The 20,342-nt window shown below is 40.4% G+C and overlaps 1 pseudogene across 1 annotated transcript in view; it reads left to right on the top strand.

Moving 5' to 3' along the window:
- LOC307163332 overlaps window positions 1-13,585 on the top strand; it is a 71,851-nt pseudogene extending 58,266 nt beyond the window's left edge. Inside the window, exons 10-15 of the transcript XR_013824075.1 lie at window positions 10,306-10,859; window positions 10,970-11,053; window positions 12,059-12,292; window positions 12,384-12,522; window positions 12,847-12,873; window positions 13,027-13,585. The product of XR_013824075.1 is annotated as an uncharacterized misc_RNA (transcript). The remainder of the gene's footprint in view (window positions 1-10,305; window positions 10,860-10,969; window positions 11,054-12,058; window positions 12,293-12,383; window positions 12,523-12,846; window positions 12,874-13,026) is intronic.
- Window positions 13,586-20,342: the final 6,757 nt, after the last annotated feature.

Raw genomic sequence — 20,342 nt, 5'->3', positions numbered from 1 at the left:
GCATACAAATACACGGTTCTACCGTTCGGTCTATCGCTGGCCCCTCGTACATTCTCGAAATGTATGGATGCAGCACTTCCATCCTGAGACAGCGGGGAGTGGGAATACTAAACTACCTCGATGGTTGCCTGGTTATAGCACAATCAGAGGCACAGCTAATAATGCACAGATCTTGGATCATCAGCCATCTAGAATGCCTGGGTCTGAGGATACATTTTTCCAAGAGCACACTATCCCCCAGACAGAACATTCCTGTCGGGGTATAGTAATAGACTCTATACATATGAAAGCACACCTCTCTGCGGAGCGCGCGCTCTGTTCTGCGCCTCGCTGCATCTTTCAGAGTGGGCGCCTGTGCCCCCCTCAAGGATTCCAAAGGATGCTGGGTCTTATGACCTCGGCGTCAGCAGCGCTCCAGCTCGGATTGCTGCACATGCATCCTCTCCAACGCTGGCTAAAGAGCCGTGTCCCAGCTCACGCGTGGCGCTCCAGCACTTACTGATAAGAGTGAATCACGGCTGCATCAAAGCCCTGACTCCCTGGAAAGCCATTGACTGGTATCAGTCTGGTGTGAGTTTGGGTGTTGAGAAAAGTGATCACGACAGATGTCAAGCCCAGAGAAGCGCCTACACATAAACTGTCTGTAAATGACAGCGTTTGCGTCAGCGCTCAAAGCCCTGATTCCGTATCTAAAAGACGAACACGTCCTGGTCCGAACGGACAACATGGTGGTGGCGTCTTACATAAATCGCCAGGGCGGCCTCAGGTTGAACACTTTGCACCCCATGGCCAAGAGTCTTATTCTATGGGCTCAGCACAACCTGCGCTCGCTGAGGGCGGCGCACGTGCCAGGCATTCTGATCCAAGGTGCGGATTAGGGCTGCAACTAACGATTATTTTGATAATCGATTAATCGGACGATCATTTTTTCGATTAATCGATTAATCTGATAGGTTTTTTAAAAAATTCAATTTGATTTTTGTTTATAACTAAATAAAACCCTAAATCAGGGTATTTATGTGTAAAAGTGTACTTTAAAAAGTGCAAAAGCCACACATTGAGTTTTACTAATATAATCTTTAATTTTTACATTTTAAACCCCAAACACAAAAGTTTGTCCAGTTTTTAAACAGTAAAACTTCTTTAAATATCCAAAATATAAATAAACAAAACAAAATATTGAGTTGCGCTGCTCATATAAACTTCACATTATGAAATTAGGACACAAACATGTTTGTAATAAGATATTAAGCAGCAGATTTTGAATTCCAATGTAGAATGCGATCTGTTATTTCTTGATAACAGACCGCTGCGAAGTATAACACACCAGAAAAACAGAGCGTTGCTATGGACGCAGGATTCTAACCGTAGAGACGGAACGGACTATTTTCTTTAGCGGAAGCAATACAATCATTTTTAAATCAATAAACTCCTTTTTAAATCAATATTTTGTGTAAAATTATTGATTTATTTGGTGGGTAGCCATGTAATAAGCGGGATTATCCCTTACATAGTAGACAAATGCTATAAAAAGAGAGCGGAATGGAGGTACGCAGCTGACAACAGGCTTGATTAAAAGTACAGGAAAAATGATGTATTACTGCACAAGCATTCGCTGAAAACCACTGACTACAGTGACTAAAAAACAACATTTTACTGCTGCTGTTATTAACTGCCTTTATATTTAGTGGTTCACTTTGTAAACACCATTTAATTTAACCTATTTCTGCGGTAGCGCTATTTTAATCCATCACTTATGTTGCGAGCGAACTGATTGCACAACCTGATGCTCGATACAAAATAGATCTAGTGTGACTGTCCCGAAGTTAGTAAACAAAGCTGTTTACACAGTAGCATTGAATTAAACTAGACTATACCATTTTCACATCTTCATAATGAGAATATACAGTTTTTGCTTGCCGTGCTGATGTTTCTCTCCGATTACTCTCTGCCATTTCGCGTGACTGCGTTGTCATGAAAGTGACGTCATCAGTAACGCTCCCCGTGACGTGAGCAGACCAACTAATCGACAATGACATTCGTTGACAACGATTTTCATAATCGATTATTATCGATTTTATCGATTAGTTGTTGCAGCCCTAGTGCGGATATGTTATCCAGAGACAATGTCCCCCCAGGGGAATGGTCTCTCCACCCTCTGACGGTTCAACTAATATGGAGCGTCTTCGGAGAGGCAGAGGTCGACCTCTTTACCTTCCGAAGACAACGCTCATTGCCGATTATTTTTCTCGAAGAGCACGGACGCACTCGCCCACGAATGGCCCAACCGTCCGCTGTATGCTTCCCCCCAGTCATGATGCTGCCTCAAGTCCTCAAACAGATCAGGGAGAGAAAATGTGCAGTGCTTCTTATAGCCCCTCTCTGGAGGACCCAGCACTGGTTCCCCGAGCTGACACAAATGCTGAAATCAGCCCCATGGCCAATTCCGCTGAGGAGAGATCTCCTCAGGCAGGCGAACGGGAGGATTTGGCATTCCCGTCCCGACTTATGGGCCCTTCACTTATGGGCCCCTCAACGGGTACCCGTGCACCTCCTGGATAGGGTGCTGAGAACCATCACTGAGGCAAGAGCGCCCTCGACCAGGCGCCTCTACACCCAGAAATAGAGAGTGTTCTCTGGCAGGTGCGCCACTAACAGCCTGAACCCCCACTCTTGCGAGATACCGAGTGTACTCGCCTTTTACAAGAGCTTTTGGACGCGGGCCACACCCCCTCCACGCTCAATGTATATGTGGCGGCCATAACAGCATCACACGCTCCTGTGGCCGGACACTCATTAGGAAGGAACGAACTTATCGTCCGCTTCCTCAAAGGGGCGAGGAGGCTAACCCCGACCCCCCCTCCGTGCCTATCTGGGACCTCTCCACGGTCCTGGAAGCACTAAAGGGCACCCCGTTCGAGCCACTTCAGTCTGCTGACCTGAAGCATTTTCGCTCAAAACCGCTCTTTTACTGGCGCTCGCCTCCGTGAAAAGAGTAGGCGATCTGCACGCGCTGTCCACATCTTGAGTGTGGACCTAACGACTGCAGAGCCGTCCTTAAGCCAAAACACGGGTATAATCTTAAAGTGCTCTCCACTCCCTTCAGAGCACAAATTATTTCCCTAGCAGCTCTTTCCTCACCAGAGGACGAAAGAGACGCGAATTTACTCTGTCCCGTCAGGGCTCTAGAGCGCTCTGCCTCGTTCAGACAGTCAGAACAGCTTTTCGTGTGCTTTGGCGGCCGCACCAAAGCTCTAGCCGTCTCAAAGCAAAGATTATCGCGCTGGATAGTTGACTCTATAGCGCTGGCTTACGAGTCTAAGGGCCTTCACTGCCCCTTAGGCATCAGAGCTCATTGCACGAGAGGCATGGCCTTGTCTTGGGCTTGGTCAAGTGGAATACCCATCAAGGATATCTGTGTGGCGGCCAGCTGGGCCTTGCCGTCCACATTATCAGGTTTTATAACCTACAGGTCCCTGCTCTACACTCCAGGGTACTGTCAGTATGAAATGTGTAAAGCACAAAACCCCCTTAAAACGTGGGCCCGATACTATCCGGTCCTGTTTACACACGAACTATGGTTCATATATTCTCCCATTCATCATCATATAAGGGGTTTTTGTTTTAACATGGGCCCGATTTTGTCCGGTCCTGTTTTATACAGACTATAGTTCATATATATTCATATATACTGTATATATACTATACATTAATATCATTACTAAGGTTGGCCCTTATTTGGCCACTCATTATTTTTCCCTTATGGAGCCCGTCTCTGACCGGCTTATGGGTTCATACTTCACTCCTAAGCTTCGGGTATCTTGCCTCAGGCTTTATTAGAGCGAAGTTAAGCACACACAGCGTTTTAAATGGGGTTCCCATAGCGTAAGCTACTTACGCAATAGGAGAGACTTTTCGAAAGGATGATGAGATGAGAGATGAGGAAACAAGTATTGCATAACGTGCCGTGCTTGTGCTTTGGTCTATGTTCGCTTCAGTCGATTTAACCTAAAGAAACTTGATGAACGATGGGCTCATTTATAGCCTCTGGCCACGCCCATCTTGGCGGGCTCTGACGTGTCAGGGCTCGAATTGGCCTGATTGGACTATGTGTCTGAGCCGCCCCGTCATAGGTTTGTGCAGTTGCCGCAGCACAGCCAATGACCGTGCTCGCCGTTCATCTGTGTGTGCTGTGCAGCTACACTGCGTTTTTAAAAAATGGCTTCAATATTCTCGAGAAAAGGACTTTTCCCATAGCGTAAGCTACTTACGCAATACTCGTTCCCTCATCTCAGGGAACCGAGGTTACGTTAGTAACCGAGACTTTATGCTTCGTGAGAGATGTTTTGTGAAGTAATTAACATTTTTTTATCCGGCACGTTTGTAGCTGCAGCTGTGGTAACTAGAGCAGAGCTGGCAACCCGAAACACTACTGACTTTGTGATTAGTAGATAGGTGGAGGGTGGCAGATCAGGCCAAAACACAACATGACAACATCAACATCAGTTGAGGGCTGAAACTTCACTTTTTAAATGAAAATATCCTGGCCGGACTACTGTTGTCAGTGATATAAGTATTTGAAATGAACATGGGGGTGTATTCACACCAGGAAAGTCCGATAGTTCACTTGCTTTGGTCCGGACCAAATAGGATGTTGATTTTTTTTGTTTGGTACCAGTAGCGTAGCCAGAAAAGAGACTCTGGGTGTGCATCTGAAAATCTGGGTGTGCCACATTTATTGTCAGATTAGGCCAGCCTTAAAAATATTCTTGTTTGCCGTAACCCGACCGACCCTGTCAATTTAGGACCGACCCAATAATCCCCCCCCCCCCCCTTTTAGTCCTTTGTAAACTTGCATTAAGACCAACAACAACAAACAACTAGGCTAATACAAATGCAATCAAATGATATTCATTATATTTTAGTAAGTATTGTGAATTGAAATTGCAGACCTACATACAAGCATAGGCTACGCTCTTTATTTTAAATAAAAACCCGTGGCGTCATCTATGATTATAAGGGCTGTAGGCTATATGCGAAATGAAACTGAAATCGCTACACTCAGGGCCACGAACCTGTGTCGCGGTCAGTGTTGGGGAAAGTTACTTTAAAAAAGTAATGCATTACAATATTGTGTTATTCCCTTAAAAAGTAACTAATTGTGTTAGTTACTTTTTAGAAAAGTAATGTGTTACATTACATTTGCGTTACTTTTTTTTCCATCTGGGCTGGCTTTGTTTTTTATAACAAAAAAAGTTATATTTTTGGCCAAATGTAAAGACCCTTTCACACCAAAAGTGAATTAATAATCCTCAGGCTGAAGGAAATGCAGATTCACGTGTGTACAGTAGAGATAGAGTACAGCAGTGTACAGTAGAGGAACAGCTCAAACAAAACTTTCATCTGCTGTTATTCTGGATGTCAGAAGTATATTAGTCAATAAAGTGAGATTAAATGCATAAATAATTGTTTTATTTAACATTTAGTTATTGGAGGTTTGCATAGTATTCTGATTCTGCATTTCACTGATTTTATTCATATTGAGGAGTATTGAATCTTTTTTGTGTGCAAGTGAGATGAGTAAATGCACACTCACATTTAGTTTAGAACTACAATAACCATCATGTTTACACACACTCTCTCTCGACAAGAGAGCTGTCAGTCAATAAATGGGAACAAAAGTAACTTGCGTTACTTATTTGAAAAAGTAACTCAAATATTTTGTTGTAAATTTTAAAAGTAATGCGTTACTTTACTAGTTACTTGAAAAAGTAATCGGATTACGTAACTCAAGTTACTTGTAATAAGTTACACACAACACTGGTCGCGGTGTGAGAAGGCAGAATCGCGACACACCCCCCTTTCAACCTATGCTTCCAACTCCCAGAGTTATCCTTCCCGTCCAGATCCAATGCTACCACATCTTTACATTACTATTGGGGAGTTCCAGCGTTATGGACGTTACATTTGCAGTCAAAACTTGAAATATAAATGATCAGAAAATGCGTTTAATACTAATATACTGAAACGTCTGTTTATACATCCATACTCCCTTAATAAAGGAGTACAGACGTTAGAAAAATATCAGTGTACACATGCGTTTTATATTTAATATGAGGGAAATACACTTGCGTTACTTTAGAATGTTCAGTGATGTCACAGAACTGCCAGATTCAAACTGCTTTCGCGCGTTGGCTCGGCTGGCGCTGAGCCAGAGACGGACGCGCTCAGCTATCACAACTAATATGCAGTGTTTTCAACCACATATTGTTTATTTTATGTTTCAGACATTTAAATAGACATAAGTACTAGTAAAACAATACATTTGTAGTTTGTAAAATACACACTGATGTCTATGGAAGCAGCAAAAACAATCTATTCAAATATAATTTGCCGACGTGTTTTATTCATAGGCTATATCAGACACACATAGCGGAACTATAAAAGTTTACTCTATTTTTCTCCCAGTTCAACAGCCACTTACTTTCATGTATTTCGGGAGAAACTGGGGAATTCAGGTGCTGTAAATCCGGCTGACAGGACTCTGAACTGCAGCGCTCATCGTTATAGATCAAGATAATTTATAAAGGTTTTTAAACGAAGAATCGGAATATCAGATAGTTGACATGGTAAGCAAGTTTGTGAATATTTTTAAAGGAAAAACGAAATAAAACGAATAGCGATATGTCACGGTGTGACAAATGAGGGCGGAACTAAAGTTCGCCGCAATTGTGTCCCCTCCGGTACAATAATAAGGAAACACTACCCCCCCATGTAAGTGTATATCTGTTGCCCTGCCAACCGGGATGAGGAAATTGACACCAGGTGTGAGCAATTAATTTGGAGCCATGACAAAGCCATGTGGGCATTGAGAAGGATATAAAAAGCCAGTGAAGAGAGACTGTTGTGTGGTTCTCTCCCGTGAGAAGTCGTTCTATTTGAGTGTTGCAGAGAAGAATTGTGGTGTGCAAAGGGAAGTGCTGCTGGAGGGGACTCGAGGAGTGTGGAAGAGTTGTGAAAACACACCGTTTGCCTGGAAGGGAGAGAGATAAGTAATTGACCATCGTATCTCGTACTTGCATGTTTCAACACTGAATTTGAGGTGGATTGGAGTGCTTTGATTGTGCTATCTAAACGTCACTGAGTGAATTATACTGATTCATGTTCGATCTCTTACCCTCTTCCCCCGTGTTGGAACGGTGATGTGAATCCTGTCTATGTCTGTGGAGGAAAACCCTGAAACATCTTTTCCCAACATTGAAGCTCGTTGCTTGTGGCACGGAGACCCCTGGGTGAGTGCTGGCCTTATCTGCACTTATTTGAAGTGGATTGTAGTGCCTAAATTGACGTTTCCCCCCTCACGTTGCATGTTTGGAGTGAAATTGCCGTGTGTGTGTGGAAGATTTATTCTCTCTTGCCGTGCACTCCCCTCGTGCCATGCTGGTCTACTGTCAGTAACTGGAGCTTAATAATGTCGATCGTTTCCATCTGTTGAGGACTAGAAGGAACCCCCCCCCCCCCGCAGCACACGTGAGAATTGTATACTGCTGTTGAAGTTGATTCTGTTTGTCTTCGTAGAAGCTCCACTCAGCCTGTTGATTTTGAGTCTGCTGCAGCACTAAGCCCACCTGCACGGTGTGAAGTTATCTGCTCCCTGCAACACACGTGAGAATTGTTTACTGCTGTTGAAGTTGATTCTGTCTGTTCTAGAGAAGCTCCGCTCAGCCTGCGACTTTGAGTCTGCTACGGCCCCAAGTCTATCTGCATGGTGTGAAGTTATCTGTCCCCTGCAACACACGTGAGAATTGTTTACTGCTGTTGAAGTTGATTCTGTCTGTTCTAGAGAAGCTCCGCTCAGCCTGCGACTTTGAGTCTGCTATAGCCCCCGGCCCATTGTATGGTGTGAAGTTATCTGTTCCCGGCAACACACGTGAGAACTGTATACTGCTGTTGAAGTTGATTCTGTCTGTTCTAGAGAAGCTCCGCTCAGCCGGCGACTTTGAGTCTGCTATAGCCCCCGGCCCATTGTATGGTGTGAAGTTATCTGTTCCCGGCAACACACGTGAGAACTGTATACTGCTGTTGAAGTTGATTCTGTCTGTTCTAGAGAAGCTCTGCTCAGCTGCGACTTTGAGTCTGCTACAACCCCAAGTCCATCTGCATGGTGTGAAGTTAGCTGTCCCCTACAACACACGTGAGAGTTGTATATTGCTGTTGAAGTTGATTCTGTCTGTCCAGGAGAAGCTCCGCTCGGCCTGCGCCTTTGAGTCTGCTATAGCCCCCGGTCCATCTGCATGGGGTGAAGTCACCTGTCCCCGGCAACACACGTGAGGCCTATATACTGCTGTTGAAGCTGACTCTGTCTGTCCTAACTGTCTGTCCTAGAGAAGCTCCGTTCAGCCTGTTGACTCGAGTTTGCTGCAGCCCCAGAGTCCCAACTGTCTACTCACCTGTGGAAACTCACCTGTCCGTCGTTGGTCCCTGTGAACTCTGCATCGGTGTGAGAAGAGGAAGAGCCCTGACCATCTACTCACGGGTGGAAACTCACCTGCCCATCGCATCCCATTGTGAACCCTGCATCAGTGTGGGAAGAGGACCAGCCCTGACTGTATACTCACCTGTGGAAACTCACCTGCCTACCGCATCCCATTGTGAACCCTACAGCGGCGTGGGAAGAGGAAGGGCCCCGACCGTCTACTCACCTGTGGAAACTCACCTGCCTACCGCATCCCATTGTGAACCCTACAGCGGCGTGGGAAGAGGAAGGGCCCCGACCGTCTACTCACCTGTGGAAACTCACCTGTCTGTCGTCGGTCCCTGTGAACCCTGCATCGGTGTGGGGAGAGGAACAGCCCCGACTGTCTACTCACCTGTGGAAACTCACCTGTCCGTCGTAGGTCCCTGTGGACCCTGCATCAGTGTGGGAAGAGGAACAGCCCCGACCGCATACTCATCTGTGGAAATCCATCGATCCATCACAGGCCATTGCGAACCTTGTACCGGCGTGGGAGTGGGCCCCGGAGACTGCTGCATTGCCTCGATTCCGGGGAAGAAGAGGAAAGGAAGATTTTAGCTTAGGTTATTCAAATTACTTTTAACTTTAATAAAAAGAACTGTTATTCCCTTGAATTCTGTTTCCGTCTCGTCTCTGACACGTTCCTCAGGGTGGTCCTGGTTCAGGGGTGGGCGCAGTCCGGCTTGGCCCATCCCGACCTGTGACAGATACATCTGTTAGTTATTGTGGTTGCGGTGTGTCTGTCACGTGACAATCATGACGCGTCGCCATGGAAACAAGGGGTCAGGTTAAAATATTTTTAACTTACGCATGAAAGGGTTGATTTAAAAAAAAAATGTATTCTAGGTAAACAACAGTAGCCCAAGTTTAGTAAAACATTTTTTATTAAGACTATAAAAAATAATTCTGCATCCATTTTTAGGTGTGCCAGCTGCCACTGTGGGTGGCACCGGCACACCCTGGCACACCCGTGGCTACGCCCCTGTTTGGTACGGTTCGCTTTCACACTGCTCTTTTTGCAAGTGAACCAAAATGTGTAAACAAAACCACACGTGTGCTAAGGTCGTCCATTCATTGGACAGGAATTCTCAAGCAGGGAAAAGCAGGAAGTGCACAAACAGGCTCAGCATGGAGATATTTCGTAATGTAATATTTGTTATTTTACTGATTTGATGTTATTCTCTACAAACGCAATATGAAGAAACTATAGCCTATGGTATAGATAAAAGCCCCCCCGCACCGACAATTGATTGCTTGGGTCCTTACATGCGCTTCGTGAGGCACACTAGCTGGCACACACACGCAAGGTCTCTCGCTCCCTCGCTCTCTGCCGTGCGCGCACTCTGGCTCGCTCGCTCGCTTTAGACACCATTATGCCAAAATGTCCGTTTTAAGTATCCTCAGAGCAGTCAAATAAAAAGACGCAGTTTTCTGCAGTTGGGTCGGTTCATGTTCACACCGTAAACGAACCGTACCAGAGTTCGTTTGGAACCGTACCGAGACCACCTCTTCAGCTGGGTCTCGGTTCGATTGTTTGATCCGCACCCGAGTTCGATTGCTGTATTCACACCTGCCCAAAAGGTCCGCACCAAGGGGGGAAACGAACTAGAGTTCGATTCAATCGAACCAAACGAGGCAGGTGTGAATACACCCTTAATGTCTAGTGACATATCAGGACCATTTTATGATTAATTGAAATACATTTCTTACATACGGTTCCTTTAAGCTCTGCACATTCTGGACATTCTCTCAACATGATTTTGACTTATCTTCTTCATTTCTCTCTCCAGCGATGTCTTCCTCCAGCGGTCCACTGACTGAGGAGCTTCAGTGCTCTATATGTCTGGACGTGTTCACTGATCCAGTCACCACTCCATGTGGACACAACTTCTGCAAGACCTGTCTGAGTAAGTGCTGGGACAACAGCCAGACCTGCAACTGTCCATATTGTAAAGAAACATTCAAGCACAGACCTGATCTCAAGATTAACACCACACTCCGAGAGCTCGTAGATCACTATAAAAAGAAAAGTCCTGAGAAAAAAGCTGAAGTTCTGAAAAAAGCTGAAGTTCTGTGTGACGTCTGTGAGGAAAGAAAGCTGAAAGCCCTGAAGTCGTGTCTGGTGTGTCAGAGCTCTTACTGTGAAACTCACCTGGAGCCTCATTTGAGAGTGGCAGGTTTGAAGAAACACAAACTGATCAATCCTGTGAGTAATCTGGAGGACTATATATGTCAGAAACATGAGAGACCTCTGGAGCTGTTCTGTAGAGATGATCAGACTATCGTGTGTCTGTCCTGCACTGACGGAGATCACAAGAACCACAACACTGTTTCTTTAGAAGAAGTGAGTATGAAGTACTAACAATACTAAAATATTTCACATATAAATTAAAATTGTCATTATTACTTACCCTCATCATGTCATTTAATCAATCCAATTTTCTCTGTTTATAGACTCATATTCAAGACACACAGCAGATGATCCAGGACAGATTCAAGAAGATTCAAGACATCAAACACTCAGCAGAAGTCAGAAAAGTGAGTAATTGTCCTTGCTTGCTGGACACATGAATTTAGACATAATTAATGTATGTACTCTATAATACTAGTGCAAAATACCCGTGCAAAATCAGTTTTTGTGTGTTTTTAGTAATTGTTGGTTTGGTGTGTTTGAGTGCTCATTGTTACAATTACACAGCAAAAGTTCAGTGACATTTTTATTTGTGCATGGTAGAAAGCACACAGTGAACTCCGAGAAAACGCTATGCTTGAGCAAATACAGTTTGTGAATAGGCTACTACAAATGATGCCCGTGAAAGAGACTGTGAACGCATTGAATAGGATATGTTTAGTTGGTGAATAGCATAGGCTACTATTACACAGTAGCGATAACGTTAAGCGCACCAGAATGAAATATCATCTTCAGAAGTAAACAGCATAGCTGACTTACAGATTCAGTTAACATCCACAAATGAATAAGCGTGTCGATTCAGGGAGCAGTGCAAAGTGCCCGTGCAAAATCAGTTTTTGTGTGTGTTTTTAGTAATTGTTGGTTTCTTGGTAAAGAAAACACATTTTTACTCCAATTAATCAAAATGGATTTATCACGTATTGGAACCAAACTATAATATTCAGAAGTAAACAGTGTAGCAGACAGATTGTCAGAATGTTTATTTTTAAACCACAACCTTCTTGGGGCTTCTTTGACCGATACAACTCTCTAGTGTCAGAATGTTTATTTTTAAACCACAACCTTATAAAAATGATATATTTAACGATATCTTTAGCATTTCTCATCCAAACAACGTCAAACTTGGCACTGCACTTACTCGTGACCGTAGAGAGACACCTGTCGAGTTTGAAATCCATCGGACTAACGGTTCGAGAGATATGTGGTTAACAGACACACAGACAGACAGACAGACAGACAGACACACACACACACAGACAGACAGACAGACGTTTCTGTAATTTATAGATAGATGAACTGTGCATCATGCCCAAAATACAGCTAATAATTTATTGATTGTCCCGGTTGAGCAGAGAAACAAAGAGAAGGAGAAAGCCGCCCATGTGGAGCTCTTCACTGATCTCATCCGCTCCATTGAGAGATGTCAGGCTGAACTGCTGGAGATGATGGAGGAGCAGCAGAAAGCAGCAGAGAAACAGGAGGAAGAGCTCATTGAAGAGCTGGAGCAGGAGATCACTGAGCTAAAGATGAGAAACACTGAGCTGGAGCAGCTCTCACACACTGAAGATCACCTCCACCTCCTACAGGTCAGTCAACATCTCTCTGATCAATGATAATGCAGTATATGACACCATAACACTCTCCATGCTGAAGGATTTCTCCTCTCTCCTGCTGTAGATTTACTCATCCCTGTGCAGCTCTAGAAACACCAGGAACTGGTCTGAGATCAGTGTGAAGACTGATGAGAGTCTGGAGACTCTGAGGAGAGCTCTGACTAAACTGCAGGACTCTCTACAGGAGAAACTCATGCTAACTGGTACAGCAATATCAGATACACCGTGGTACAGATACATATATTTATCATCTTTTAATATCAGTAATTAGGCATATAAATATCTAAAGTAAAAATTTCATAAAATTTTCACAAAACATTCCCAAAGATGTTCTAAAAAGGAGGAATATTTAGAGCTCAAACACAATAGGAGTTCAGGGATTCTCTAAATATCACCAGAGAAACATTGATCAGATTAAACATGATGTTGTATACATTTCTTTAAATATAAGATTAAATCTTGTCTATAATTCCACACATAAACATGTCAAAGATCTGATGGTGTTTTATTGTCATGTGTCTCTACAGAACTGAAGAGGATACAGCAGTATGCAGGTACAGTGTGCTGTCTGCACTACACTAGATTACATTCAGATACTCACAGCTTCATCACTGACCCACAGTATGATTAAACACTGATTACATATTACAAACATCATCACTAAATATCTGTATTGTGAATTTGTGATTCATATTCTGTTTTCTCAGTGGATGTGACTCTGGATCCTAATACAGCTAATCCATATCTCATCCTGTCTCTTGATGGAAAACAAGTGAGATGTGGAGACATTAGACAGAAACTCCCAGACAAACCAGATAGATTTGATTCATGTCCAGATGTCCTGGGAAAGGAGGGATTCTCCTCAGGGAGATTTTATTTTGAGGTGCAGGTGAAGGGAAAGACTAAATGGGATTTAGGAGTGGCCAGAGAATCCATTAACAGGAAGGGAAAGATCACACTGAGTCCCAGTAATGGATGGTGGACTGTGTGGCTGAGGAATGAGAATGAATATAAAGCCTGTGATGATCCTCGTGTCTCTCTGTGTGTGAGAGTGAAGCCGCAGCGGGTCGGTGTGTTTGTGGATTATGAGGAGGGTCTGGTCTCCTTTTATGATGTGGAGTCCAGCTCTCATCTCTACTCTTTCACTGGTCAGTCTTTCACTGGGAAACTCTATCCATATTTTAGCCCGTGCACTAATGATGGAGGTAAAAACTCAACTCCACTGATCATCACACCTGTCAATTATAATAAATGAATTTACACCCCAGTATGTGTAATGATTTAGGGGAGAGCGGGGCACAACCTAACGCTTTTTGACTTTCTCAGTTTGTGTAAATCTACTTATGGTTCAGAGTATTTATTTTTTTCCCACATTAATTTCCCACATGTCTACTACAATTATGTGTTTTTGTTTTATTAATACAGTATATACTTTTTTCTTGATATACCCCGAAAGAATGGAAGTGAAATGTGACAACATGCCCCATAGGTGGGGTACATTGTAACATGTGCAGGGGCACATTGTAACGTGACCATAAAACAGCTTAAAATGTTATCTGATCTAATAAAAAAAATATACAAAACAAACTAAAATATTTTCTAAATAAAATACAATTAAAAAACTTTTTCATATAAAATAATGGCAATTTTTAATAATTAAATATAAACTCATTTTTGAGTTTTGACTACGAACACATGAAAACACTGCTATACAACATATTTCAAAACAAATTAATTAGTAATTTCTGAACATTGACACTCAGTCTTTATTCACCTTTTTCTCATGTTTTCTCAATAAAATTAATAAAAGTATAGAATATAATAGCATATTTCTAATAGGGGCACATTGTAACGCAGTGTTACAACATGCCCCCGCCTGCACAACTGGGATTTAAACCCTGCTAGTGTCTTCTGCTAGTTAGCGAAACATTAAATAACTATCTCAACTGTTAAATAACATCTTGGAGATTAAAATAATATCAGATTTGTCTTATTTTAAATAAACACAAAAAATAGAGATGAAAAATTAACTTAAGTAAGAAATTTACTTTTGCTATGGTTTAATAAATGTGTATGGATATCTTCCAAAAATAAAATAATTTTGGCAGATTTTTTTTTTCTATATAGTGTTGATATGGCAACTAGTAAATAAACAAAGTTTCGTCATCCAAGCATGTGCGGAAGTATTTAAAACAAGCGTGTTACAACTAACCCCGCGTTAGGTTGTGCCCCGTGCTCCCCTATATCTGTGTTCCTCTGTCCTGTCCCGTGTTCATCAGTTCCCCGTTATGTTGATTAGTCTCCCCAGGTGTTTCTGATTAGCCACGCCCCCTTGTTATCTTGTTGAGCTTGTCTGTCTGTGTATTTAAGCCCTGTGTTTAGTTCAGTCTTGGTCAGTTCTTGTTTATTGTTGCACCATTGCGTTTGTTCTGTTCCCTGAGTCTCAGTCCTGAGTTTGTGCTTGTATATGTGAATTTTTGAGTTTATTTAATAAAAGACTACTGCACGTGGATCCTGCTTCCTCCTCTGCTTCAACCAAAGATGTAACAGAATGATATAGATGAAAATAATCATCTTTATAACTAAATCCGAAAACATAATGTGCTGCTTATTTTCCAATTTAAAAAATCGGTAACACTTTATTTTGATAGTCCGTTTGTTGAGACTATACTAGTTATTAGTAGCCATTCAGTAGCTTGTCAACAGTGCATCAGTTGACATTCAACAACACTGTTTCAACAGACAAGTAACATACGTTCAACTGACTGCCTATGGACTATAAGGTACAATTCAAGTGTTAATCTACAGATTTTACGAAAAAGTGCCTGTTGACTGTCAATATTATTTTGCAACAGGTTATTAACCAATTGTCGACTAAATTTCAATTGTCAACTAACTTTCTGTAGATTGAGTACCAACAACTCAAGATCAATCTGTCAGTTAAATGTCAACAGTCATGTCAGCATATGAAGTATATGATACTGTATATCCCACTCAAGGGGTCTCATATGCATCAAATTAATGATTATTTTAGCTGATTTAAAACTGTTTTTAAAAATGTTTTAACCATTTGTAGATAATCTGTTGATAGTCAACTAAAGATTAGATCTGTTGCTTGTCAACAAATAAATTGTTTATGATCAGTAGACTATTAATAGACATTATCCACCAAGTGTTAGTAGATAAATTTTAGGACTATCTAATTAAAGTGAAAAACAGTTTATATCAGTAGAAAGTCTATAACCTATCAACAGATTAATATATTGTTTATGATCAGTAGACTATTAATAGACATTATCCACTAAGTGTTAGTAGATATCTTTTAGGACTATCTAATTAAAGTGAAAAACAGTTTATATCAGTAGAAAGTCTATAACCTATCAACAGATTGAAAACATACTTTTTTTGTACGTTTGGATAGATGCTGAAACCGAACGTATGATACAGACATGTCTGCAACGTAGAATTATTATGAATTCACAGCTACAAAACGTTTACGAATCATAAAGATATCTGTATAATTTCCCTTATACTGTTTTATAGATAAATGTAAGTTCCCTTAACCCTACTCCCAAACCTAAATATAAATCACTCATTTTATACAGAATATAAAAAGAATAAAACACTTTATGGACAGAGATGTGTAGGGAAATGGCAGTTTTATTAACCCCCTGAGGTCGACAATCGCGCCGGCGCGATAGGCTCGCTTTTTTTCAGTTCAGTTCAAAAGAAATTAATTTAGCTCTGTTGACTTTGATATTACAAGCAAGTTTCATACATCAATCGATTCTGTTAAATGTGTATTATTTTTGTGTATACTCACAATAAAAACAAAGTGTTGTGCTTTTTGCCAAATAAAGAAAAATAAACGTGATGCGAGTTCTGCCTTCTCTCTGTCAGTGAAGACCATTCTGAAACGCGTCCGAAAATGAACTGTAACTCAGCGAATACTCAGTCAAACAGGCATACAGACACACAGGCATGAAGATTGAATTCTCTTCTTTTAAATGAGGTAATTTATATAAAAAACAAATATTCTCATCTTGTGAAATCTTTATTGAAAAAGAGAGCGATTCCAGTCGAGCTAATTAGAGCTCATTCAAATGTAATGTGAACACGCCCACGGAGAGCGCGTGCTATTCATACGCAAATTACTGAGGCAATCCAAGCAAACCTGTGAACGCCCCCATATCAGCTCGAGAAAACACAAGTTTAATCATTGTAGCCTACGTGTTTACACCATCTGGCAGCGCTGTGAGGAATAATAATAATGTAAAATCTACCTCAGAGTGCGGGTATTGCAGGAGAGAGGATCCGAATATGTAGTAAGTTTTTTTTTCCTTCTCAAGTTAATCGCGTTTCTGTGAATGAATGAACGGCAGCCGCAGAGATGCGCGCTGTTTATCACAGCTCGCAAAAAGACAGTTTAAATTTAAATTGCGTCTCTGTGTGAATGAATGATGATGTTTTAGCAAACTGTATTGCTATACTGAGTTGAGTAAAAATCGACTGAAATATGTTGAAATAAAATGTAGGCTATTTGTAAGCAACGTATTAAACTGAAAATTAACATTTATATGCCCTAATATTTCATAAAAACAGCGTTACAGTCAGGCGTTTCTGTTTGTGAATGAATGTTTTGGTTTTAGCAAACTGTATTGCTATACTGAGTAAAAATCGACTGAAATATGTTGAAATAAAATGTATTTGTATAAGCAACGTATTAAACTGCAAATTAACATTTATATTTCTTATAATAAAAATGAAAGACCTATGTTACAGACATATGAAAGACAACATTTCGTTGATTAGTTTTGGATAGATTATACATTTTTACTGTAAAATATCTGCCACCTCAAATAAGCTTTTGTTTGCCAATATTTGCTAATGTTAAATATAGTATGTTTTGTCAAAAATAATCAAATAATCAATCAAATCCTTAACTTTGAAATATTTATGATAAAATGTATACTTTAGTTTTTACAAAGAAAGATTACACTTGAATTGTTGTTGTAATTGTAACCTTTTTAATAAAAAAAATATAATTACAAGGTAGATGTAAACAAACTATTAAAAGGTAAATATAAGCCTTTTCTTTAAATAATTTTTATTGTGTTTTATTAGTGACAAATTTGGGGAGAGGATAAATATTCCAAAACTGAAAATACAGTATGAGAATTAACTGCACAATTACTAGACATGTTTTCCTTGGATATTATAGGCCAAATTGCAAGCACAATATGTGGAAAAATAAAAAAGAATTGAGATGCTTCCAACTGTTGCTCTTGCATTCTTGTGGCTCAGTGACTCTCCTGAATGAATGGCTAATTAAGTATGCAGGCCCCATTGTCTCAGGTGTGAACCACTAAATATGCATGATCTTTGACGCCCACTCGAATATTGCCTTTCCAAACAGAAAGTGCTTTGCAAAATTCAAATCAATGTATTGTGTTATGTGAATGATAAGGCAGGGTGATTTTCACATCATTTTGAAGAAAAAACACTAGGTGATGACATCCATTAGACAAAGGTCTTATTGGCACATATTTAGAATGTGTTTTATGGCCTTATTTTCAGAAACTTTAGTTTTTAGGTAACACTTTAGAATACTGTTCCTTCATTAATGAATAACTACACAGGAACAAATGAGTAATGCATTAGTAACACTCTAGTAACTACTATTAACTAACAAGAAACTCTGATTAACGAATTAGTAAGTAATGTGGTAAAGTAAGTAATTAAGTAAAGTAAGACGGATGTGGTAGTTCACTATTAGCTAATCAATAACTACTATTTTTCATACCTCACTGAAGACTATAAGAACTACTATATACAGGTTAATAAATATTTATAATGCACAATGTTTAATATAAGGTAATGGTAGCCCATTAGTAATGAATCAAGTGTTACCACATCCTTCTAAAGGAACTACTAATTATTTGGATCAGTATTCTAAAGTGAAAATCATGATAACAACCTAATATTGACTGAAGTCATTGTAAGCTTTTAAGGCTTTTGTAAGGTTTTGGATAGTAATGAATCAAGTGTTACTACATCTTTCTAAAGGAACTACTAATTATTTGGATCATTATTCTAAAGTGAAGATCATGGGAACACACTTGACTAAAGTATTACCAAATCCATTGGAAGGAATTGCTATTCAAAATCTTACAAAAATCTCAAAAGCTTACAATGACTTCAGTCAATATTAGGTTGTTATCATGTTTTTCACTTTAGAATACTGATCCAAATAATTAGTAGTTCCTTTAGAATGATGTAGTAATACTTGAGTCATTACTAGTGGGTTACCAATACCTTTTATTATAAATGATGCATTATTCATGTTAATTATGAACCTGTAGATAGTAGTTCTCTGGGAGGTATGAAAAAAATAGTAGTTCTTGATTAGCTAATAGTGAACTACATTCTGAGCGCTATTACTTACTAATTTGTTAATCAGAGTTTCTTGTTAGTTAATAGTAGTTACTAAAATGTTAATAATTTGTTACTCATTTGTTCCTGTGTAATTATTCATTAATGAAGGAACAGTATTCTAAAGTGTTACCAAAAAACCTTTTAAAACTAATATTTTTCTTTGTCTGAGAGGATTATTTTAAAGAGACATTTATGTTTCTGTTTGTTTAAAGGTGCTCTAAGTGATGTCACACATTTTTTAGGCCAAAATATTTTTTGTCACATACAGCAAACATCTCCTCACTATCCGCTAGCTGCCTGTCCCCTGAACACACTGTAAAAAAACACGGTCTCTCTAGACACCACAGGCTCCACAAACGGCAACAAAAACAAACTGGGCTCACCCGCACCACGAAACATAACAAACTGTGTTCCAGCCAATCATTGGCAAGAAGTATTTGAGGGTGGGGTTTGGGAGTTAGTGCGCGTACACATGAAGGGGGTGTGGAGGAGAGAGAAGCATGAAGAGGGTAGTTTCAATTATGGCTGACACGCGACAAAAGAGACGACGTTCCGATGAACAAATTGCAAAGAAGAGGGACAAGGATAAGGAACCGAATTTACATCGGAAAAACCTTTGAAAGGTGGCGAGAACTCCGCCGGCAGAAGGGCTTCCAGTCCGACACTCAGTTGCTCTGTTTTTGCTGAACCGGTGGGTAAATCCATTTTTCTTTCTAAACTGACATTCATGTTAGCTAAACCAACACAAGGATGTAATTTAGCTAGAACTATGCAGTCAGCGTTCACTTTGGTGAATACAACATATAACGTTATGTTTCTAGCAGCTAGCGATCAATCTCTATTGTAAATGATCAAGCAAATTCACAGTAGGGCGGCAATTTGTGTGAATGATTGTTTTCACCCACTGTTTGTTATGAATTTGAATGTTCATTTATAGGCTATTGACAACTTTGACTAAATTTGTTTACGACGCCGCCGTTGTTTATGCTCACTCACTGGGAAATGCAAAGCTAACGTTATGTTGCTATTATTGCGTCCTTGTATGGGAGCTATAGTTATAACCTCAGGTGGCGAAACGATGTTAAGATAATGTTTCTCTTTTTCTGCATTCTGTTCTGCAATATATAAAAGCATTTTTTTTATTTTTTTATTTAACCTTTATTTAACCAGGAAAGTCCCATTGAGGTTAAAAACCTCTTTTTCAAGGGAGTCCTGGCCAAGAGGCAGAAAAAAACACAGTCAATTACATTTATAAAAGTTATACAATACAAATAATTAAAAACATTTACAATTTAAACAGGTCATTTCACATTCTCTCAATCTGGACTTAAAAGCATTTAAGGAAATAAGTTCAGATAATTTCAAGTCTTTTTGCAAAAAGTTCCATGCAGAAGGAGTGGAGTAGACAAAAGCCCTTTTTCCCAGTTCTGTACGGGCAAATGGAACAAAGAGCAGCAAGTGATCATTTGATCGCAATGAATAAGAACCAACACTTCTCCATGTGATTAAACTACAGATGTAGGATGGCAACAGACCAAGCATGGCCTTATAGATAAAAATATGCCAGTGCCCTGATCTCCTGTTGGAC

Source organism: Squalius cephalus (genome assembly GCF_949319135.1).
Source record: "Squalius cephalus genome assembly, chromosome: 8".
Taxonomy (NCBI): Eukaryota; Metazoa; Chordata; class Actinopteri; order Cypriniformes; family Leuciscidae; genus Squalius; species Squalius cephalus.
Note: the sequence above shows the minus strand (reverse complement) of the source record. Positions and strands in the feature narration are given on the sequence as shown.